The following is a 24,303-nucleotide window of genomic DNA, read 5'->3' as shown; positions in this document are numbered from 1 at the left end:
TTTTTTTAGGTCTTCGTAATTTCTTGTTTTCCTCACAATTCCTCGGCTAACCTTGTTTTCACCAGATAACTATTTATAGACAGTATCTGTTACTGGGAGGACTGAGCTGGCAGGGCTTGAGGGGGATTCCAGGAGGTGACATCATTTCATCTGCACAGCAGTCTACTGCTGGCATGGCAAGAAGGGAAAACCCCATTACTACAGATGAGATGAGAGAGCTTGTAAAATGCCTTTCATAGAGAATATGTGCAAAGATGTAGTATTTTACCTGCTTCTTACTGCCTGAAGCAATAATGTCTCAAAACTCTTGTTGCAGGCTGGGTCTTGAATTTTTAAACTGTCCACCCACTCTTTTCTGTCCTGAAGACTCTTTTGTATTTTTTTCAAGTGGAACTTAAAAGCTTTTTGAAACAAACGGAAGAGAGAAGATATTTTCATTTCCTTGTTTTCCAAGTGGATGGCACTTGAGAAGTTTCATTCTGACAATAAATGTGCCTACAGTTGCAAATATGGCAAAGGGGGATATGTATTTTATTGGTCCTCTTGGATACTCAGCATCTCTCCGTTTCCATATCCGGCAGCTGGGGAGTTACTAAACTTTACCAACTGTATCCTCGATTCACTTGCCTGAGTGCCAGAGCACTTGAATTCCAATCCACCTTCTTCTTTGTTGTCCCGCAGTGGTCCAGCAATCTCAGGTTTAGGGTGGTGCTTGCTCTAGAGATACTGGTTATGATAAATCAGGTTTGGGATAAAACTGTAGCTGAAGCATGGAAACAACAAGTTTTTTTGTTGTTGTTGTTTGTTTTTTTTTGGTTTTTTTTTTTTTTTTTTTTTTTTTTTGTTTTTTTTTTGTTGTTTTTTTTTTTAATAATATGCCTACAGTGATGTGTGCATTCAGAAGTGCAGGATTAGAAGTATAGATATTTATCAAATGGAGAAGTATTTAGGCAGTTACTTGAAATAGCAAGTATGACTTCCCTCCCCAGTTAGGTTCGGTTTTGAGGCACAAAGTGATCTAGAGGAAAAAAAAAAATGTTTGTTGTTAGGATGTGTTTTCAAACTTGAAAATACTGGGTGTGTTAGTTTTTATTTGCTTTGAAATGCTGTATGCTTGTATCTTGATTCTTGTTCAAAGCAGATGGCTAGAGTTGGGTAGGGGGAGAGGTGGTCAGCAGTGCACCTGGAGCACTCCTCCCGTCACTGTCTCCCCCTTACAAAACCTAGGGGGAAAGAAAGTGGATTTCTTGGCTGAAAAATACACAAGGGTTTTCTAAAGGCAAAAAGATTTCAGTCTCAGCTGTCGAAAACTGATCCTGAGATAGGATTGATAATGTACTCTTGTGTGAGAAGCTTGAACCCCGGCGCAGGTGACAGCTGACCTACTTAGTCCAGGCGTGTGGAGAAGCAGCGGCCAGGCCTGGTGCCCGACAGGGACATAGAGCCGCCCCGCGGGGATCCTGCCCTGGCTGTCTGCCCTACAAGAAATCATCTGTCTCCAGTGTAATTAGTGGCGGTGTTTAAACCAGCACGCTGGCAACAGTTTGGTGCTCTTTATAAAAGCCCATACCCAAGGGAGGAGAGATAAAAGGGACACGGTTCGCAAAACGCCTGTGTGGTTTCAGCTTGTGCAAAGGAAAGTTGTCTGCTGATTGAAAGTTGGTAGAATCTGCTGCGTAGATTATACCACCTAACACAGTGATTTCCATATCCTTTAAAAGAAAGTATTTTTTAAATGTCAGCATAAAAAAGTCTGACTTTTAAACTCTTCAAAATAAGATTTACTTATTTTGTGTAAGGTGAAGTCTGCATTCAGGTTCTTTTACTTCGTCATGATTAACTCTTGTCTCTTAACTTGCTAATTGCTTCAATGAATGTATTAATTCTCATCAATGTTAGCAGAGCTCTATCACTCTGGGATTCTAATTTATTTGTTTTCAGAATTGCAGGGGGAGGGAGGGAGAAGGACCAAGTAAGCACATTAGTAGGAGTTTCATTTGTTACTACTTGTATGCTGGTCTTTTAAGTCAAGTGAGATTGTAAATGTCTTGCATGCCTTGCACTCTCTGGCAGCCATCCCGAGGAGGGAGAACAATTAATTCATCTTCATCTCACTGGGCCATGAGTATGTGCTTGGAGCTGAGTGTGTTCTTCAGCCAGTCATACTGTGCAGCCCAGTCCTTTGCTCTTTGAGGAAACTGATGTTTTCATGAAGCTTAAAATAAAGGCAATAATGAGCCATGTGCAGCTTCTTAGAATATTTTTAGTTAGGCTTTTATACTGTATCTTCAAGAAGAGGTAAATAGTGAAAGAGAGAAGAGACAAATGTAACTACTCAAAGCGCAGCTTTTACTGGTGTGAAGGCTGGCATTCCCCTTCTGGGACCTGAAAATGTGTGGAAACCAGGTAATTATGCTTTCTGACAAAACACAGGTGTCTCCTTATGCATCTGTCCATTTTAAAAATAGACCCTTAATGTGTTTATCCCGTTAGATCTGAAATATTTGTTTCTTTATAAAGCTTCTGCTAGTGGCTCTTTTGTCCTCAATGACAATTTCTTGCAGTCAAATTTTTGTGGGTTTGACCAACTTGAAAACAATGTAAAGCAGAAGACAAACATTTGTCAATTGGGAGAGGAAAAGCAAGAGGGCTAAATATTCTCAACATGCTTTAAAGGCAGCTCTTCATTGTAGCTGCTTTGGTTAATGAAGGTGTTGTCATGTAAAGCAGCTCATGTTGGTGTTGAGATGCAAGCTGCTGATCTGGACTCCTAAATTCATGGTACAACATGACTGTTCAAAGGGTAGATACCAAGTAATTTGGAGATAATATGTAGGAGGACTTTAAAGGTTCCACTTATTGAAGCAATGGTGTTTTGTTGTTGTTTTGCTCTGGGGTTTTTTTTTTGTGTGTTTTGTTTTTTGGTTGTTTGGTTTGTTTTGGTTTCTTTGAGTGAAGTTAAAAACTGGAAGAAAACAGATTTTAAGGGTCAGTTAACCTTCAGAATTAAGGTTGCATTTTCATTGACTTACCAGTTTTGATGTGAAAGTTCATAGATTTCTGTTAATTTAAGACAAACTTCTCTATGTTGTATTGAGATATCAAGTTCTGATTTTGTGGAAGTCACCTAGAAGCTGCCATTTTTGTCCATGGAAGCTGAATACCATGTGTAATATCCAGTGTATATATCTGTGGTAGCTGTGGTGGAATCCTTAAATGACCAAGGCTGTCACAGTCTCATCATTCACATCTCTAATACCACACTTCACAGTGACATTATGTAATGAAGTCTCTGCAGCTCTGAATTCAGTGTTTGCCTTCTCCAAATTCCTTGTACACGGTGCAGCATTGAAAACCTGTAAGCTGTCAAATTGTTATATCTTGACATAAATTTTTTCAACCTCCTTCCCATCCTATTTCTTGGAAAAGTAAGAGGTGTTTTTTCTGCGGAGCTGTTGGTTTTGATTATGGAATTGTATAATGTGAACACAGTTAATAGTACTAAGCAAGCTTTTAGCTATTGTTACTAATGTATCATCTGCAATTTGAAGTACAGTAGTTAACTTCTGACCCTCAGACATATTTGTAGAGTTGAATTTTTTTTTGTGGGAGTCAAGACTACTTTTAGCCAAATAGCTGTATTTGAAGCTGTGTAGTCATTATCAAGGCACTGGCGTCTAGTTTTCCACATCCTGTAGTATTACATTAACCTTTCAAGGTTGAAAATCCTGCACAGAATTTCTGATGATTGTTAGCCCACACATTTTTGACCGTCAGGAGTAGCCTTGCCACCTTTCAGTTAAGTATCTTACTACAGTTCTGAGCATATTACTGAAAATAAGCTAACTTGCAAACAACATTACTCTCATAAATAATTTTAAAAAGCATTCTAATTGCAACTAAGTTACCTCTATTTAAGAATTATCACAGAATCATAAAATGGTTTAAGTTGGAAGGGACCTTAAAGATCATCTTGTTCCAACCCTTGTGCCACGGGCAGGGACACTTTCCAGTAGACCACATCACTCAAAGGCCCATCTAATCTGGCCTTGAACACTGTCAGGGATGGGACTGTCACAGCTTTTCTGGGCAACCTGTGACAGCATCTTAAAGAGCAGAGCAATAAAAAATACTTAGGTGTTTTCTCTGGTTGGGCAAAACTGAACTTTGGAGTGTAGACGGAATAAGACTGGGAGTATCTCTAACAGTACTAGTGCACATTGCCCTTCAGACATCAGCTTTTGAGATTGTGGAGACACTTGACTTTATGGACAAAACAGTTGTGGGGAATAATGTCAGAACGTCAGTACAGCTATTTTGTATTTGGGGACTTGTAAATATAACACTCTACACCTACATTATTGAAAGTGGAAAAAAGCAAAACTGCTTTCTAGAATTTTTTCAAAGCACTAGGTTTCATTTCCTTGATGAGCAAGTGCTGTTTTTTCCCGAGTGTGTAATGGGAGTAGGGATGTTGGAGAGCAGCGCTGGTGCTGCCGCCGTTTGCAACAGCATCCTTGGAAAACCTGCACACAGCTGCACTACAAGCAGCTAAAAATTGGCAAGGTGGGGAGAGAGGATATTCCTTACCTTGACAGGGACACAAACACTGTCTAACAGTGCCACCCAGTGATGTCTGCCATAACAGCACGGCAGAGCGAGGCGCTCTGTGTGCCCATGGTGGGGGCGGCCGGGGGTCCCAGCCCCACGGACACGAAGCACTCGGCCACACGCACAATCACCTCTGCTCATGCTCAAGCGACCTTCTGAGCTGCGTGTTTGGAATGAGGGACAAGATACATCTCCTTCCAGCTTGAGAGGGGGGTCTTACTTAAGTGCAAATGTATGGGGTGAAGTGCGGGCCTCAGGAGAGATGGTTTGTGGGCTGTACCAAATGTATTTAGTTTAGCATGCCTCATTCACGTACGGTGGTGTTACACTCACAGCGCACTTCTGTCATGGTAGGAGCTCAGTGTAGCTCTTTGGCCTGTTTATGAGTCTGTATATACCAAAAACACTCTTGGAGAGCAGCAAAATACCAAAAGTTGCAAATCAACCTTCAAGTACAAAGTCCAGGGAAGGAATTAGGCAGAATTGTAATTTTCAGCCTCTGGAAGGCATGCGGAGAGGTGGGAAAGTGACTAAGCTCTGCCCAGTCAGGCTGAGCATTTTAAGACTGTAAGAGCAGTAAACATATTTTTAGGAAGGTAATACGGACAAATAAAACTACTCACAATTGAGCCATTTGTATTCAAAACTGTAAGGTGAGATGTTACATAAACACCCCCCTGTCTATTTAAAAGGAAAAAAAAAATTAGTAGTGTGGTAGGAGTCTGAAACTAAAAATAATGGCTTTTATTATTATTCAGCATTTCTTTAATATCAAGCCAGATGGAGTCAATAAAAGCTACTTCAAGGCCACAGAAGATGAGCTGCTGCCTTTTATGGCTTACACTTTTTAATTGTATCTGGCCTGAAAACATTTTGGAAAAAAATTGAAGCATTCTGAGTTCTGATGATGATAATGGCTTACTGTTTTGTATTCTTTAAATATGAAATAATGTATTATTGCATCAAAATATAGAAGGCTTAAATGCATTTTGAAATCAAAAGTAGGGGTTGAATGTTCATACATCATACTTCATAGAAATAATTTGAGGAAAGGAGGGATGAAGTAGGTATTTACTTTTTTCCCGAAGTCAGTAGTGAAGCTGCCACCTCATTTTTTAATATGAAATATACAGGATTGTACAAATGCATGTAAAAGTATTTCCCCAGCTCACAAAAATGATAGTCCTTTGTACTGGAATGAAAAAGATACAAGTGACAATGTATTTTTTCATAATAGTCTTTTACAGGATCAAATACTTAGAATTTACTTGGTCTCACTGTCTGCTAGTGCTTGGCTTTCTTTTGGTATTTGTTCTATTTTCTATAACTAAAGTTAACCAATTTTTTCCCTCTTGGTTTCTTAATGTCACATTTGCAGTAACATGCTGTGCATGTACCGGGACATGAATGTGTGGGTGTTTTGATCTGTGTTCGTTCTTTCCTCAGATAATTGTTAGCACTGTTTAAGTATTTGCTTTCCTAGCTTAGATTTGCTTGTTCCTGTTGAGTTTGAAAGAAGTAGACTGATGCCATCTGTTAGTTTCAGACTTCTGTGTAGTTTGACCTTTGTAATCCTTGTCATATGTAGCACAGAGCTGCCCTTGCTGGAAAATATTTCACAAGAGAGGCCCTTTCTCCTCCTAATCAATTTAGAAACAAACCTGGATGGTCTCATTATTTTGTGGGGTTTTGTTGTTACTGTATGTTTTTTGAAAACTTTTACTACAAGAAGAGATTTGATCAGTGTACAGGCTTCAAAACTGTATCTGTTTATGGCTGTATGCAGGCCATCATTTTGGTCTGCCTTTTCTTTTAGTTCATAGAACTGTTCAAAATATGAGAATATACGGGAAGCTTGTTCAGTTCGATCTGTAGACATATGGCTTATTTTCCTTTCTTAAACTGGTAAACCATTATCTTTTAACCCTTAACACAAAACATGGAAAATCTTTTATTATAAATCTGTGTGCAGTATTTCTAGTGAAAAGGGAAGGGAAAAAAATGAACTAAAGGGCAACTAAAGGAAATATGTGAATTGTAAACACAGAAATGCTCAATTCTGACCAATTTTCATTTTCTCCCTTGCCATCTTATTAAGGGACTCACCTCAGTTTTACTGAAAAGTTCATCAACATTCCAGCTCAGAAAGTGATCTCTCAAATCACTGTGAAGCAGTTTCAAGTATATGCCACTATTAAAAATTTAGATAGAATTATTTCAGGTATTTATAGTAATGATTAATTGCTAAGAAAAAGAAAACAATAGAAAAGTCTAGCAAAAAGAAAAGTCTTAAGATGCCTGCATTTTCAAATAGGGTGTATTAGGGAACTTGAAATGCATAAACATGGGGAAAAAAACTATTGGCATAAATAGGCTTTAAGTACTTAATGCTGGTGTTTCCTAAACCCAAGGTGTTCAGTGTGCTTCAAGCTGTTGAATGAATCTTGGTGATAAAAAACTAAGGTTGCAACAAAGCAAAGCAAAAAACTCACCCCCCACCCAACCCTAAACTAGGTACTCTCAGAGAAACATGACAGTATGTTTTCTATGCAATGCAAAGCTTTTTATCCACTCAAGGTAAATAGTAGAACATTGGACTTTGGTTTTGTTTATTACGATTTTTAAGCTCAAATCTGTTGAAATGTTCTTTATTTTCATAGTTAAGTGTGACAAAATGTATAGTGGTGGAAGATGTTCCAAAATGTTAGACTTAAATACAAGTTGGAAGCAGTCAGTTTTATAAACAAATATCTGAATGAAATTGCTAGTCCTAAGATCATTAGTTCTCCCTGCATCTGTGTGTTAAATTGCAGAAATAAGCAGTGTGATAAAATGAAAATAGGAATAATTGTCCTCTTACATCAGATGAGTTTTCTGAAGTGGCAGAGCAGGATTTCATAATGGAAAGAGTAGAAAGAGTGTATTTGAGGGTAATATATTATAAATAGGAAAAAGAAAAGACAAAAATTTTCTTTGGTTAGAAGTTTTTTTCTGGGTTTTTGAGCTAGAAGAGACTTACTGGCTCAAAAGCAAGTGTCTCACTCAACAAAATGGATTCTTTTATAAAAAGTACTCTAAGGAAAGGCACATGGGGCATAATGTTATTTAAACCACATTGTAAAATTATCTATAATTTATTCATACTTTTATACCTAATATAAGAATTCGTCTTTCAGTAAAACTGTATGTGAACAGTCTTCAGCCTTATATTTAGTAGTGAAGTTACTGTACACTAGTACTTTCCTAATATTAACTTTTGCATGAGAATGTTTTTATATATATATATATATAGACACATAAAGTCATTGCATATGTATCCATGCTATGAAATTATTCAAATCACATATAGGAAATATTTATAAAATTAAATATTGTGACTATCAAGTAAAGCTGCTAGAATGACAACTGCCTGAGTGTTGCCTGTGCTGGGCAGTATTGCTGCAGCCAGACTGTACCTGTAAGTGTTGATTTCCAAAGAAATTCCTGCCTCTAAATCTGAAGCCTCTGTCTTCTCCTTTCTGTTGTAGCAGTGCTGCCTTTAAATTTATTTTTTAAAAAATTTAAATGGCTTGGGTTAGAAGGGACCTTGAAGATCATCTGGTTCCATCTTCCCTGCTGTGGGCACCTTCAGCTACACCAGGTTGCTCAAAGCCCTGTCCAGCCTGGCCTTGAGCACCTCCAGGGATGGGACAGCTTCCCTGAGTAACCTGTGGCCTTACCAGCTTTATGGCTGTTAGGGCTCTTCCCTGTGTTGCTGCATATGTAAATTTTTGGTTGATAATGAGCAAGCAAGTGCTAGTCCTGTGGGAAGCTGCTTATGTGAACTCTGGGGCTTGTTTGCAAAATCAGAGCAAGGTATGCATGACACCAGTGGTGAAATTAGCAGAGCAGTTAATGGCAGCTGATAGGGAGTCTGGAGGGATTGTTTTAAAATTGCTGAAAGGAGGAACTACAGGACTGGGAAGGACCTCTCCTGGAGCACTGAATCCACTCATTTGTCACTTCTAGCATTCTTGCAGCCCTCTCCAAAAGTGGTTCAAGCTCCACTTTAACACTGTTGAGATTTATTTCTCAGTCTACCTGGATTCATAGACTGTGTGAGACCTCTTTAGTGCTCATGTCTGGCAAGCTTCTTACTGATTACTATGACCCAATTAATACACACTTGTTCTCTGGTCAGCACTGTCCACCCAGATTTCCTGTATTTGTCTCCAGCCCATATTTCTTCCACTTTTGTTGCCTGTTGTAGGGACAACAGAGCCATCTTCTCCCTTTCTTTCCCTCACTTTCATTTTTGCCTAACTGAAGGAGGCAAACTCTTTTAGCTTCTCATAATACAGACCCAGGGTTGCTGCTGTCATCATCACAACCCTGCTCTGCACCTGTTATGCATGAGTTTATTTCTTTATTGCAGGTCCCCAGGGCTGTGGATGGTGTTCCCACCGATTACTCACCACAGCCTTCCCAATTATAGTATCTCAAATTTGCCTCATAAAGGTTGGACTTGATCTTGGAGGTCTATCCAACCTTAATAATTCTATTATGTTCCAGGGTTGTACACATTAAATAATTTGTGCTGTTTGCTACCTGTCTTTCCTCTCTCTTAAATGTATTTAGAAACTCAAAGACTGAACGGATGTAGCTAACTTAATGAGGAATAACCTGATGCTGAGGGTCTGGAACCAATGAATGTTTTGAAATTAGAAAGTTTAAAAAATAGAAACATAAAACTTTGACTAATTAAATTACTAATTTTACTGAAGTCTGTAAAGAAGAAAGCAGAAAACCCTCAAACCTCTCCTAATAAATTGATACCAGTGATAAGAATAATTTTAAAAGTTAACTGCCTGATATTTTTAAATTCAACTGTGCAAAACAGCTGAAATCGTGCCCTGTCAGGAGATTGTTTTGAATGATACAATCAGCATTTCCTTTTTTAACCTCAGTATTTCTCTAATATATCATTGATATTCACTTCAGGAATATCAGGATATTCACTTCACTTCTACAGAGACAGCATGAACTAAATAGACTGCAATGGAAAAAAAGTGGTCAGCTTATAAAAGTGGTCATAGATGTGATACACCAAGTCTCTAAGTGCAGTAACGAGCTTGAGGGGAATGTTCAACTGATTTTTACTGGGATAGAGTTAATTTTCTTCAGAGTAACTGGTATGAAGCTGGTTTTGGGATTTGTGCTGGAAACAGTGTTGATAACACAGGGATGTTTACATTACTGCTGAGCAGCACTTGCACACAGTCAAAAGGCCTTTTCTTTGCCTCATCACACCCCACTAGCAAGGAGGCTGGGGGATGCACAAATAGGGGGACATAGCTGGGACAGGTGACCCCAACTGACCCAAGGAATATCCCACATCAAATGGCATCTTGCTTGGCTTATGCAGTAGGGGGAAGGAGGAGGACAGGGCAGTAGTTCATAGTGACGGTGTTTTCGTTCCCAAGTCAGCGTCAGGTGTTACAGAGCTGTGCTTTCCTGAGAAAGGCTGAATAGCTCCCTGCCTATGGGAAGTAGTGATTTAATTCCCTGTTTTGCTTTGCTTGTGTGCATGGCTTTTGTTTTAGCTATTAAGCTCCTCTTGTCTCAGTCTGAGTTTTCTCACTTTACTCTTCCAGTTCCCTCCCCTATCCTTACATGGGAGGATTGAGTAAGCCCCAGCTGTGTGGGGCAACTTTTTACAGAGAGATATTTTAAAAGTTGGGGAGAATTTAATGATGGCATTTAGAAATTAACTATTTTGACATAAAATTTCCATTGGTTCAACTTTTCTTAGTTGAAACAAAAGAGTATTTAACCCAAATTAGGCTTCATAAAGTCCTATTTGCCCTGTTTGCTGTGTAACAGTCTCACAGGAGGTAAGCTTCAGTGAAATGCTGGTGAACCAAAGCTCGATTGGTTGCACAACCAGTTCTGAAAATTTTACTGCTGCAGAAATGAGGAGGAGAAAGCAAGAAGACTGATGTTTGACATTTAATTAAAAAAAAAAATAAATGTTTGCATTCTACAGAAGTAGTCTGTTTCTACTATAATTACTCTTAAGTAATTATCTCTCAACCTGTCACCAGCTTCTGGTTGTTGGGGAGAGGACAGTTTGCCATTTTTTCAGCACATAGTCCTCTCCTGCTCTGTCCCCCAACATTCTCCAAGCTGGCTCCCCATCTCTGAGTCTCATCCCGTACCCCTGCATCCTGCACCCTAGCAGTTGTGGTGTTTCCATGGATCACTCTCCAGCTGGCTGAGGAGCGCTGAGCAGCAGGCAGGGGCAGCTGGCAGCCGGTGTCCTGGGGAGCTCAGCTCCACCAGCACTACTCTCTCTCCCTAGCAGCCAGCCACAGTGAGCTGCTGTGCAGCAGCCTGGTGAGCCTTTGGACTTGGCACAGCTCAGCTGCGGGCTCAGGTAGCAGAGGAAACGGAGCAGAGCTTTCCGACCTGTTCTGAAACACTAAGCTCAGGTTACTGCTCTTAAGAGTTGAGCAGGAGCCTTTGCTTCATACTCCTGAGCCAGCATCTTGGGAGGACTTGTTGCACCCTTTGTATCTTTTCATTTTTCTTTCCCAGGTCTGTCAGAAAAGTTCAGTAAATGAGGGAGGCAGCTGAAGAAAGGCTGTAGAGAAGAGGGTCTGGGAGCCCTGAGGAGGGAGAGTGGTATTCTGACATGAGCTGGTTCCTGCAGAAGAAGCATAGGAGATGTAGGCTGGACAACAAGAAGGTAGCCTGCAATCAATGTAGTAACGCAAGAGACCCATCAGGGTCATCTAATTCCTCATTCACCCTTAATTAAATATTACTTGCTTAAATATGTATGTAATAAAAGGTAAAAAAAAAATGCTACAAGATGACTAATTTTTTTTCTCTGTCTAATGTTTTCTGTAGCCCTTTCTATAAGAGTCTTTCAGCTATAATTTATGTTTCTTACTGGTAGATAGACTTTTTCCTGAATATGGCCTTGCATAGCCTGCTGGCTGTGATTGTGGCATTCTAAAAAAGCTGACATGATTTTAGTATCTTTTTTCAATTAAAATAGAAGATATACAGGTATTTTATGAGTGCAAGTTGTGTTGCCCTTATGATGTTGCAGATTTATGATTGTGTTGGAGAGAGTGGGAACAACCTACCCAAGTTATTTATTTACAGTCATACCAGGAAAGAAGATGGCTCTTTGCTTCAGAAGTATTGGTCCTTGTTTTTAATCTTTAATTAACTCTGAATTTGACTAGATCTGCAAATAGCAGATGGTGAAGTGTTGCCAAATTGCTGCTCATCATCTGCTTCTCACATACATAATTTGTAAGAATGTAAGTATAAAGGAAATATATGAAAAGTCCTCAGCCCAGTGTTCCCCAGTAGCAGGAAGTTGCATTTGTTTTTCTTTTGGCATTCAAATTTAACAATGAGCAAGAGATTAAATAAAGCATTTGCACACAAGACTTTCATAACAGATTTTTGAGAAACAAGTAAATAGGACAGCTACTCCAAAACTTTGCATTGTACTAAACCAAATGAATAAATTATCTTTAACTTTGTGGAGAGTTGCCTACATATGAAGTATTTTGCTTGTTTCAAGTGCTGATAATTGATGCCTTTTGTTACTTGCACTGGTGCTTCTAAACTCTGACTGGGCTGTAGTAATTGAACACAAAAAGGGGAAGAAAGGCTCATTAAGTGCAAGCATTCTTATGGGAGGCTGGAATGACTCTAATCTTGCCTAGTAGAAACACACAAAATTTCTCTTGTCAGCACTGAGGAAAGCTGGAAATGTAGACTCTTGTCTTGACAGCCTCCATAAAAACTCTCTTGTTTCTGAATATCTGCTGTTTCCTTTAAAAGAACAAAATATCAACACAGGTTTGAAAGTAAAGCTTAAATACTGAGAAAACTTGCTGCTTGTCTAGTCATGCATCTCCTGATCTAAAAATATTTGATATGCAAGGCTAGTTTTGTTACATTTTCAAGACATTAGCCTGTAAATTGTACAGTCCTCGACTTGAACATTATATTTGCTGTAATTCACATGTGGGGTTACATCAGCAGGTCTTTTTAAAGCAGTGGTTGAAGGTTAAGTGTAGGCATGACTGTAGTGCTCCTACAGTTCTTCGCCATCCTCTTTCTGAGGGGTCGTTTAGAGTCCTGCAGCTGGGAGGTGTCTATGTGAAAGTCCATGAGGTGGGGCAGAAAGCTGCTTCTGCCCTCTTAGAATTTATTTTGTTGTAGAGGCTTTTTATACCAGAACAAGAAATCAGCTCAAATTTTTTACCTAGGAGCAAAGCCTTATAGCACTCAGCATTCAGCAAATGCATGATGGAGCAATGTCTGTAGAAACAAAGCAACAGATTTTAAAGAAAGACTTGAGCAAAGGAGTAGGGAGAAAAAGAGTAGGTTTTTTTTTTTATCCATTATCTGTACCTTTGAACAATATTTTATTCATGTTTTTTTATGGCTTCTTAACTTTTCAATTCTATTCTAATTAAGTTTGCATTTAGAGTATAGCCATTACCTCAAAAATATATTTATCATTCTGTCAGGGTCTTATACTTACTTTTGCTGTCTAGTAGAAGACATGGAAAACTATATCTTGAGTATATGGGTTGAAAATGAGAGCATTAATTTTGCCTTCCTCGCAGGTCAGTCTGTCATGTAATTTGCAAAAATTGTTTTCAAAAGAGCTAGTCACTCTGAGCAGTGTTCTAAAGCCTTGGGAGGGGAGAAGGGATTCCTGAAAGGGAAAAAGTAAAATATATTTTGCTGAGTGTGGTTCAGGAGGTTGGTTAACTTGAATCGGATTAAACCTCAGTGCTCAGATGGTGTCAGTTGTGCTAGTGGGAGGCTGGTGGAAATTGACACTTTCTTCAGCTTGTAGGCATTATGCATGTGGGTAGTGTGGTTGCCATCTTCAAAAGAAATTCACAGAAAGATCCATAGATAGGAGGAAAAAAGGCTTCTCATTTTTCCTTACTGTCATGCAAATGTTCAAACCAAATGGATGGACAGCCCAGCTTTTACATTTAGAGGTGTAGGTGTACTGCTGTCACATTTATATAGCCAGAGGATGGACTGTGACTGGTGGGGTTTTGTGTTTCTTTGGTTTGCTCTGCTGACTCAAATCTTTCAACTGGCTTGACTGTGGGAAATATATGACGGTAGTAGCTCCTTAGTTGAGAGGAGAGGTGATTTTATGGGGGATGTGTAGAGACCAGGGTCTGGATTCATTTTACCTTTTGTCTCTACCTTAGTTAATTGCCTTCATCTCCTTTTCTAGGCTGTGGAGAGCAACACGCTCATGAGGAGCAATTTAACCTATTTAAAATTCATACTGCAGAAAGAGCTCAATTGTGCTGTCAAAATTCTGGTAGAGGGAATCTAAAGATACTGGGTTAGTCATGCACATTTGTAGGCAGTTGTATGTTAGGAATGAGATTTGCCTGGATGGTCTTGTCTCTGCTCCGGAACATATTTCACTTTAGGACCAGTGTCTCAGCGTTTATTATGTCAATGGAAAATTCAAAGAGATTTGAAAAGATCTTCAACATAGTTCTGTGTGTCATGGTCACCCAGATGGCTTTGTGATCTGGGTTATGGTTTTCTTGGGTTCTCACACAAAATGCAGAGTAGGCAAAGAAAGAGTGTATGGCAAAGTGGTGAAATTTGCTTGCTGTCATGGAGCAGGTTCATCTCAGAGTCAGAAATGTTTAGAGCATATGACAGCCAATCCTCTGACTGAACAAACCTCTAGGCTCATCTAACAAAGCATAAAGAAACAGGTTGGTCTAACTTTGATGTTCAGTATATTAGGTCATCTCTGAAAGTCTAAATATGGCCCAACTGTAATTTCATATCTGGGTCAGGCAGAACTAGATGAGTTCTTTTTTCATCCTAGTTTTAGCATACTGAATGTAAAGAGGTCTTCAATAAAATAAGGAAGGTCCAACATTTTGAGAAAAAAACCCTGAATGCACTTCCCTACTTGTCCTTTCTATGTGAAAGAGCCCAGACCAAACCCTTATTTCCTCTGCATTTTACTTGGAAATGAAAATATCTGGTATGTTCATCTGAGTTTCAGCTGCTTTTTCCTGAGTGCTGTGAAAAGATGGTGATGCTGTTTATGCTAATCTGTAGATTAGATGCATAATTTCCTGTATTTTGTCTCCAAACACAGAAAACAGACAGCTTTTGCTACTGTTAGACATAAACTCAAACTGGAAACCTGTGTTTGCTAGAAAGTCATGGGGACAGCAGCAAGCTAAACGGATTTACAGTGACGAAAGCATGTTGAAACCAGTGTACAACTGTAATTTTAAAAATCTGACATTTAATTTCTGCTTTGTAAATCCCTGTCCTTAATGGGGGATAACAAGAGATTTAAGGGATAGGAAGACATCTTGCCGGTAGATTCAGGCATAGTTGGGGGGGTTTGGGCTAAAACCTCGTTTTCTGTTAGTTTGCCTTTTATCCTAGTCCCAAAAAATCTGACAAGGGAAAAGTGTCAAAAACATATGAGTGGAATGAACACTATGTTAGATTAAATATTTTTGTTTGTGCCTTTGTGATTTGTTATGTGATCTAAACCTAATTTTCAAATGCTAGTATTTGACAGGAGTTGCTGGTGGAAGTGGATTGTTCTAGTCCCTTGTATGTGGGAATGTTAAAAGAAGTACATGAGAGTGGAAGGGAACCCCTGGCAAAATCAAACCCATGTATGGAAGGTAGCAAACAGCTCTGTCTGAAGAGGAGAATTGCATAAAGACCTGGAGATTATCCACTTCTTTTTCTCTTTATCCCTTGGCTGGAAACCAACCACTCTAACTCCAGTACAGTCTTAGAGTGGCAGGAGAGGATGGGTAGTGGTAGGTTATTGCTTTTCCTATTATCTTTTAAATTTGCCATTGTGTGTCTGTAACCCTACTGGGTTGCAAAGTGGCTTTATCTTGGCAACTGCTTTGTTTGCTGTAAAGCAGATAAAAAGCTGAGAAATCTATGCAGCTGGCACTTGCAGGAGATTTATAAAGTAGATGCAAAGTAGCTGCCAGGGGTCCCCCAGACGGCTTGTTCTCCCCTTCCCTGGCTACAGCACTGAGAAGGGCAGGTGAGCACACCATTCCTCATTCCTCTCACTATTGATTTCTGATGGTGGCCAAGTGAAGGGCACGTGCTGGGATTTACTTTATTGATAGTTAACAAAGGACGATAATACCAGTGCTCAAAGGAATGAAGTTTCTAATGGCTTCTTGCAGCTGTCTATTCTGTTTAAAGAGAATTTTATAGTATATGGGTAGTAATATTAAATCTGGTTGGGAAGGCCAGTGATGGTAGTCACTGGAGAAGAAGGATTTTGAAAGGACTGCCTGTGTAAAGGCTAAGTATTCAAGTGACAAAGCTCTTCTGTCTTGTATATACATATTTGTCACCCAGTTTTGTAATTACAACTCTTAACAGTGTTAAAGAGAGAGGTTTTGGAAGACCACATTTTACTGTCCTGATAATTCTTAGAAAGTAGGGCAGTAGGGAATAGAGCTCTGTGAAATGGTCCAATACATATTTTTGTTCTCACTGTTACTGACTGCAAGGCTATGTTAAAACAGAGAATGAGAAATACTGACTGGCCTCCTTCTTCTGGAAGCAGCAGTATCACACCTGAAACCTGTCATTACCTAATTTTAATTTCCAAGAACATGCTTTTTGGTTTCTTATTTCAGAAATAATACTCCCCTCACTTCATTCTTCTGTAGGTATATTTAAAGTGTCTCTCTTTCTTTGAATTGACTCCTCTCTCAGTCATGCTGAGTGTGCCCTGTGTAGTTTGACTTTTGATACCAATCTAGGGTTTTTGGTCCCCTTGGACTGAGAGCATGGTAAAGAGAGGTTGTAGAGTCTCCATCACTGGAGATGCTCAGCACCCAGACTGTCCACACAGTCCTTAGCTTCAGAACTTTTCCCACTTGTGAGACTCTAAAGATATAAATGATAAATAAGGCAAGATTAATGAAAATGTTGGAGACGAAGGTTCAAAATTAGAGTAGTACAGGTTTCTGCTTTAGGTTAGGTTGTTTAGTCACATTTATCAATTAATGCTGTTGTGCAGGTTTTTCTGCTGTCACTTTATTTGGAGTAACAGAAGATTGGAGCACAGGCTGCTGCCTCTTCTGGTTTTCTTTCTTCCTGTTTGACCTCCTTGTGTCTTCCACTGCAGTCTCCCTTAGTTGATGTTCGCCTCGCAAAAAGCTGTGACAGATTGGTGTTGCTAGGGCTGTCTCAATCCATGTGCAAGCAAACAGACGTCACTGGGTGACTGTCAGAAGCCTTATACTTTGGGTGAACCGGGTAGAGAACTGTGCAGACACTGCACCTCTGACAAGCTGAGGTCTGGATACCCTGTGCTGCCTGTGTTCTTTGTACTACGTGCTTGCAGTTCTCAATTTCTTCTCCCTTCCTCCCAGTACTGAAGTGCTGAAAATATTCTGCCTATGAAGATGTATTGCCAGTGAAAGACTGCAAAAGTGTGATGTGTGAAGAGATTTTTAATGATACCATGATAAGCAGTTTCAATGGGTTGAAAAATCATTAAAGTTAGTATTTTGGCAGCCAGTTGTTTTATGCAGGCCTCTGAAATGCTCCTGAGTCTGGAAAGTAACATAAAAACATTAGTAACATAAAAAAGGGCACACAGAAGTGTAGGACCACTTCTGTCTTTTGTAATTAGGGAGGGGGGAAAAAGGGAAAGATAAGATACCTGTGTGAAGAAGTTAGACAAAACCAATGTAGAGTTCAGAGTTAGAAGAATAAAAACAGTCTTCCTTTAAGCCATTCTTTGAATTTCTTATTGAGGTCTTGCACTATCTCTCTTGCATTCTAGTACAAGCAGCAATGTCTTTTAAAATCTGAAAAGGCAGATGAAACTGAAAAACCACTAAGAAAATCACAGAAGGAAGAGATGTTTTAGGAAATATTAACTAACTTGTAACTCACAGTGGTTACTCATATTTGCCTGTACCTTCTATCCCACATTACCATTATCTTCCTGTTCAAATATTTCAGGAAATCTCTGCTAATTAATGATGCTAAATGGCTACAGTACAGGGAGATGGTGTTATGAATAGAGATTAATTTCATGTTTCAGTCTTCAAACCAGTTTCTAGCTATGAGACATGGTAAGCCATAGTGAGTTGGACTGCAGCCATCCTATGCTGGCCTCTCATATTTTCTTCTGAAATATTTATGTAGTGTGAAGAGATAGCAAGAACTGTTGGGATTCTTCACTGTACAGGAGAATAATCACTCTTGATTTCCCCCTCACACCCCTGACTTATGCAGATACTTGACAAGGTATTTACTTATGTGCTCAAAGTTTACCTTTTCTCAGTTCATGTGAGACCTGTTTTCCTCTGGGCTTGGCTGCTATAGCATGTGATATGCACCTTTTGCTGTTGTGCTTCAGGCAAACTTCTTACTGCTCTGCAGATTATCAATTCCCATTTTGTTTTTATAATTAGACCCAGTTTTTAGTTTCTACCTGCTCTTTACAGGTTAAAAATTATCAGTTGCTGAAGCCGATGGGCACGGAGGTAAATCCATTATTATCTTTCACTAGGGTACTGTATGAAACCAAGATATGCTGACTGGATGTCTTATTCCTGAATTTGGTGGCTGTTAATTTCATCTTCCATCTGTTAGGTCTTAGACATTAATCTAAGCTTTGGCCATGTACTTCAAGTTTATGAGACATTCCTCCTTTATTTATCTTCAGTAACTGAATTGCAGGCCTCTCACTGTCTCCTTAGTAGGCATAAGCTGCTAAGTTAGATTTCTTTACAAGTGTAAACACTCAACTGTTTCACTGCTTTTCTCCTCTTACCTACTACCTTGCTTAAATGTGTGAAGTCTTACCAGATCTGCATTCTGTGTTTTGTTAACTTGTGTTAGCTCTTCAGAATAAATCTGTGCTGCAGCGGTCATCAGGACAGGAGGCCCACCAGATTGTTAACTCATCTTGCAGTGGAGCTGCTGTAGCAGGTTGACTTGAAATTTTATAAACTGGGATGTTAGCAAAAGCCAAAATGGGTGTTGTAAACATGGAAAAAGCTTTTTGTGTACTGAAATGACATTTAAATGAGCTTACTCTGGTTTTCTAAGTAGCATGGTGCAGTACTTATCCTGAAATTGGAGTTCCTTATTTTACATTCCCTTTGAGCCAGGTCCCTGATAATAGATCAAACTGTCATTGTTAATGGATTCAAGAGCAATAAAATAAGGACAAAATGTGACGTGTTGTAACAGTGTGAAACTGGAATCAGGTCTGTTACTGCAAGAGTCATAATGGCACATAGCTCATTCCTGCACACAGGCTGCATCATCTCAGGATAATGATCTCTGCCATGAGACAAAGTGTTTCTGAGAGAGACTGCCAAAAATGAAGAGTATGAGTAAGACAGTGGGGTGTTTTTTCCCTGCAGAAAAGCACTGTGTTCTGTAGCCCTAAATGTCAAATTAAACAGTATCTTTCAAGTATAAATAAATTTTGAAATAGGCAGTATCAACTGTGGAAAGCTGGAAACATTGTAATAACATACTGGAAAAAAATGAGATTTTTACTCCCTGTTGTGTTGGTTGTATAAAGGATTTGGAAGAGTAGGTAAACAGTGAGGCAATGAAGTACCAATTTATTCAGGGTAGTTAAAGGCCAGCTCTAAAGAATTACACAATACTCTTACAGTCCTGCTTAACTAAGCCGCAACATTGTAAATGAAGTTTGATGTAGATAAATGTGAGTGAGCCCATGGGAATGGAAAACATGAGAAAATTACAGTTCTACCTTGCTAAGTTTGGACCTGGCTCTTGTCCCTTTTATTTCCAGGATCATCTTCCCATGGGTCACTCTGGGAAGGCAGGAGCCTGATGCTCAGTAGGCCTAAGTAGTGCCTAGCAAATGGAGTGGCAGGTTTCACTAGGGGAAAGACAAAGGACAAGCCCCAAGACATGGCTGTACAGTGTGTACCTACAGCTTGTGTGTTTGGAGCAGCTCTGGATTACCAAAGTGCATAGTTAAACTAAAAGGCTGTTCTGAATGCTGGGGTAAACCATGAGGAAAATGGGAGAATTCCATTGATAGCAAGTGCAAAAAGTATACTTGGCTTAGAAGGTTCCTCAGTTCCAGGTTTTTCTATTCTTCTGTTTTTAAAAGTAGGAATTAATCCTAATCTACCAAAAAGCTTGGCTGTATTATGATGATGATTCTTGTTTATAGAAACGTAGTGAGATATTAGATGTTTATTTTGAAATGTTAGAACACAGAAACACACTCCCCTCAAAAAAACCAAAATAAACCTCATCCAAACCCCAACTATTCTCATACCATGACAACTATAAAGTCCTGCAGGCTGACATGCAATATTACAAGTATTTGTTCATAAGAACAAAAATATTCCAATTGCAATCCTTATATTGAGGGGGAAGAAATCATTGAGAACTTTCTTGGTGGAGCCTGTGAGAGTGAATGTTGCCTTGCTGTATGGCAAACCTTGAAGGGCTGAGCTAATGCAATCTACCAGATGTTGGAGTTATTTTCAATTCTAAATGAGTAAGCCTTTCCTTGGGCCTAGGCCTTCACGAAAAGGAATTAAAGGAAGGAAAGAAACATAAATAGTAAAAAGGCAAAGGCAGGCAATACAGCCTCCTCTTTAAATGCTAACCTTGTCTGTGCATCATGGATAAACTTTATAGAGCTCCTCAGTATTTATTTGGAAATAGTCTGTTACTGCTTCAGTAGAGGTTATTTTTTGTTTCTGGATGTAGTTTTAGTTTGTCCTTTTCTATTATTAGTTAACTGTACCAGCCTATTATTCAGAGAAACATGCACATTCCTGTTCTGTCCTTGCCTCATTGATGCGTTTATTCTGTGCTTGTGTTTTGCCATTAGGGTTTTTCAAATATGTGCTTCTGAACACTGGAAGATGAAGCCAAGACTGTCTTTCAAATACTGTATTTGAAATGTCATTTCTCAGGTAACCAGGCAGAGTTAAATGATGCGAATGGCAGACTTCACAGTGATGGAAAAAGAAAACAGAATGCATCTGATTGCAGGTTCATTTTGAATTCCAGAGGGAGAGGGTTTTAAGCTATTTCCATTAACATACGTATATCTGAGTATATATTTTTCTTTTTGGCAGTCATTATTTTCCCTGTGGCAAGATATTTGCAATAAATATGTCTTCAGTGTGCTTCTGACTTGTATTTTGCTGGAAAATGTAAGAACTTTGTTCAGCTGAGTGAATTGTTAAGTATTTCATGCAATGCAGCTCTTCCTCACTGGTTGAAAAGTGATGCTTTATTCCTTACTTATAGACCTGGTTCCTTGCACAGAGAAGCAGCCCTGCTGTGCTAAAATGTCTACCAGTTGCATCTAACTCATTCTGAAGTTGGTGTATTTGAGCATTGCTGGAGTTGTGATTTCACAATGTTCATCTCGTTATTGAGTCTGAAATTCCAAAGAGAAGAGCAAATTTGGACGCAGTCCAATGTGCATCCAAAAAATTTCAGGGTGAAGCTTGAGGTAAGAGGGCCTGCTATGGAAACTAGATCAGTTCTTCTTAGCAGGATCTCTGCCAAGGCCCTTCATTTGTAGAGGAAGGCATAATATGTTTTATCTATGTTATCTCAATATAAAAAACAAAACAAACAAACAAAAAAAAAAACAACAAAAAAAAAAAAAAACAAAAAAAAACCCACAACAACACAGTCCCTCATATGGAAAAGATGGATATGCAATATTTTCTTTCAATTCTCTGGGACATTGTGAATCTCAGAAAACCCATTCATCATCCCCTGCCTTGCATTTGCTGTGAGGAACAACATTTTCTTCTTAATTGCTGGATTAGCCCAAACAATTTTTACAGTTATTTTTTTTCTTCTTGAAAACATAGCTTCTAGCCAGGAAGCATTCTGGGATTCCATTTGGAAGATTTTAAGCTTGGGATGGATGGGGAATAGACAAACAAGTTACTTGCTTGACATCTGCTAAAGTTGATGTACGTAAAAGTGTCAAAATTATTTTGGCTGCCTGCAGAAGAGGGAAATACTATCATAAATTCAGTAGTTTTGTTTGTCCTGTCATCCAGGGTTGTCGATTAAACTGATGGTTGCTGGTTGAGAGTTTGTGAATTTGGATTAATGCGTTTCCTGTGTATCTGCCCCTGACTAATAGCAGGGTAGATTCTGACAATGATATCACCAACATACGAAGTATGAACATAGGACTAGAGTGATTTAGAAATTGCTTTTTTTGTGAGACTGAGATTCTGGTAAGTAAGTGGGGTATTTTCCCCCAAAGGAGTTAAATCAGAAGCAATTAAGTTTGATTGTAAAACTTGAAATGCAGAATTTATCCTTCTGAGTTTGCCATTACATATTCATTTTAATATTTAAATATCTTTAAATTATTAGGGCAGGAACACGGGTTTTAAGATCTTCAGATAATGAAAAAAGACTGGATATCCGTGTACTGTATTTCTTTAATGTATCCCACAGAGCACAACCATTAAATAGGTTTGAGTTTGAACTCAGTGGCCTTAAAAGTGTGGTAACACTCTTAAGGCTTCGTGCAGTCGAGTCTCTTGGTTTTCAGATGTTCGCCACAGGCTTTCAGTAAGATTAGACCTGTACCAGATAATATCAGGGCAGGGGTCTTAAGAGGATGCAGAGTTTGCCAAAGTACGTCTAATGGTACCTCAGGTAGAAAACAGTAAGAAAACAAGAGCAGAAATAAATATTACTAAAAAATATTGTATTTATTTAACTTTTAAGGTTTAATTAGGGCATGCTATACTGAAGTTTGAAAACTATAACATTATGTGTGTCTAGGGGAGCAGGGGGATAGATCTTTTAGACCCACATTCTTCCTTATGGATGATGTTGGAGTTTACTCAGCAATCTTTGAAGTTATTGTTAGTCTAACCTTTAAAGCAGGAAAAATGTGGATGTTGTTCTGTGACAACATGATTGACAGTGATAAAACTTGAGAAACTGGAGTTAGAGCTTTCTGACTTGCTTGCATCTGGACAAGACATGGATTCTTGGGTGCTTTGGGAAATTCCCAGTGGCAGTCTTAGACTTTGTTAATACATGTTCAAGAAATTAAGCACAAAGGATTTTGTTTCTTGTGTGATAAATCCTACTTAGTACACATTAGTATCTTTATGTTCTTAATGCTGAGATAATATTAATCTTAGAAAAGCCTTTGTGTCATACAAATATAATATATAATACATTTGTACTTGCTTTTCACTTACATGCAAGATTTTCTACTCTTTATCAAGTTGCAGAGCAATTTGAGACTGCTTGATTCTGCAGAAAATGATTCAGTTGAAGTGTGCTTAATTTAATCTCCTCTGTTTCACTGAGTATTTGATAAAAGATAATTGAAAATACTTCAACTTGTGCTCAGAAAGTCGTAGTTAAATCAGGCTTTGGCTTGCTCTTTTTTCCTGCACCCTCTTAAAGGTCAGTGGATTTTATTTGTAATGTGACTTATGTAGGAAAGTAAGCCATTTATGGGCTCAATTCAGAACTGATGGTGCACTCAGATAAATGTGCATCTAAAATGTATTTGTTGCATTAATCTGTATCTTACAGTGGGAACACTGAATTGGGTAGTACAAGGAAGGTGTTGCTGGCTGCCAGGTGGTTAATAATTGATTCAATATATGATGAGTTCCTGATTTTCCTAACAAGTGTCTTTTAATTCATTCATAGAAGTAACTCAGAGAGGTTGGGAGGAACACATGAAAGGTTGGGATTGGTTTTGCTGCAAATTCAATAGACAGTAGTTTGCTGGGAGGCAAACGGGTGCTGGTTCTGCCTTAACAGTTATCATCCCAGTCATTACCATCCTCTTGGCAGTAGAAAGTGTGAAAAAGGTAACTCTTGTATTACTTGCATGTCCACAATTTTTTTTTTTTTTGTTTTTCCTCAGGGCTTCTTTAGTGACTCTAATTCAGTGTAGGTTGTTCTATGTTTTTTTCCCCAGAAGACAGCTCTAGAAATATTAACCTGCCTTTAACAGAGCAAATTTCTTCCCTTTTGTTCACTGCTATTTTTGTTAGGAAGTAGTCTCACTCTTGTCTAGTAAAATGGTGATAATTTTATTAAAGACTGTTCTTTAAAGCTATTCAGGAAAACAAAATATCTTTCAAAAAAGGGAAGATTAGATTTGGTTTGAGCAGAGCATTCAAAGATTAACAAAGTTTGAAGGAGCTAGATAGGGGAAAGAAAAAAATTTTAAGCAAACAATGAGTGTAATTAAATCATTTTTTGTAATCTATCATTTTGTAGTTTAAATGAAATCTCTTTTTTTTTTTTGGCAGTTGAGGTGAAACATATTCTTCCCCCTCACAGGGGAAAAAAAGCCCCAAAACAACAACAGCAAAACCATCCCACCAACAACTTTCTTTTCACAGACTCCAACAGATTAGGTGGCCACCAGTGGGTGATAAAGTGGAATGCATGGGACTAGTTAACAGTTGGAGTGCTAGCTGGGTTTTGGAGAGTAATGGCTACACACACCTCCACACACACACACCCAGGTCAGAGCAGTTTATTTCATTGTAATAAAAAGATGTAAATCAGAGTTCAGTGTTCAGAAGATACACAGTGACATATTTTCAAAACCAAATTAGATGAAAATCACTC

General features: G+C 38.7%; 1 protein-coding gene across 2 annotated transcripts in view; it reads left to right on the top strand.

Annotated features, from left to right (window-relative positions):
• PPP3CA (protein phosphatase 3 catalytic subunit alpha) overlaps positions 1-24,303 on the top strand; it is a 170,885-nt gene that overhangs the window by 30,872 nt on the left and 115,710 nt on the right. The gene's annotated exons all lie outside the window — the stretch shown is intronic.

Source organism: Vidua chalybeata, chromosome 4 (assembly GCF_026979565.1).
Source record: "Vidua chalybeata isolate OUT-0048 chromosome 4, bVidCha1 merged haplotype, whole genome shotgun sequence".
Taxonomy (NCBI): Eukaryota; Metazoa; Chordata; class Aves; order Passeriformes; family Viduidae; genus Vidua; species Vidua chalybeata.
This window is presented reverse-complemented; position numbering and strand designations above follow the sequence as displayed.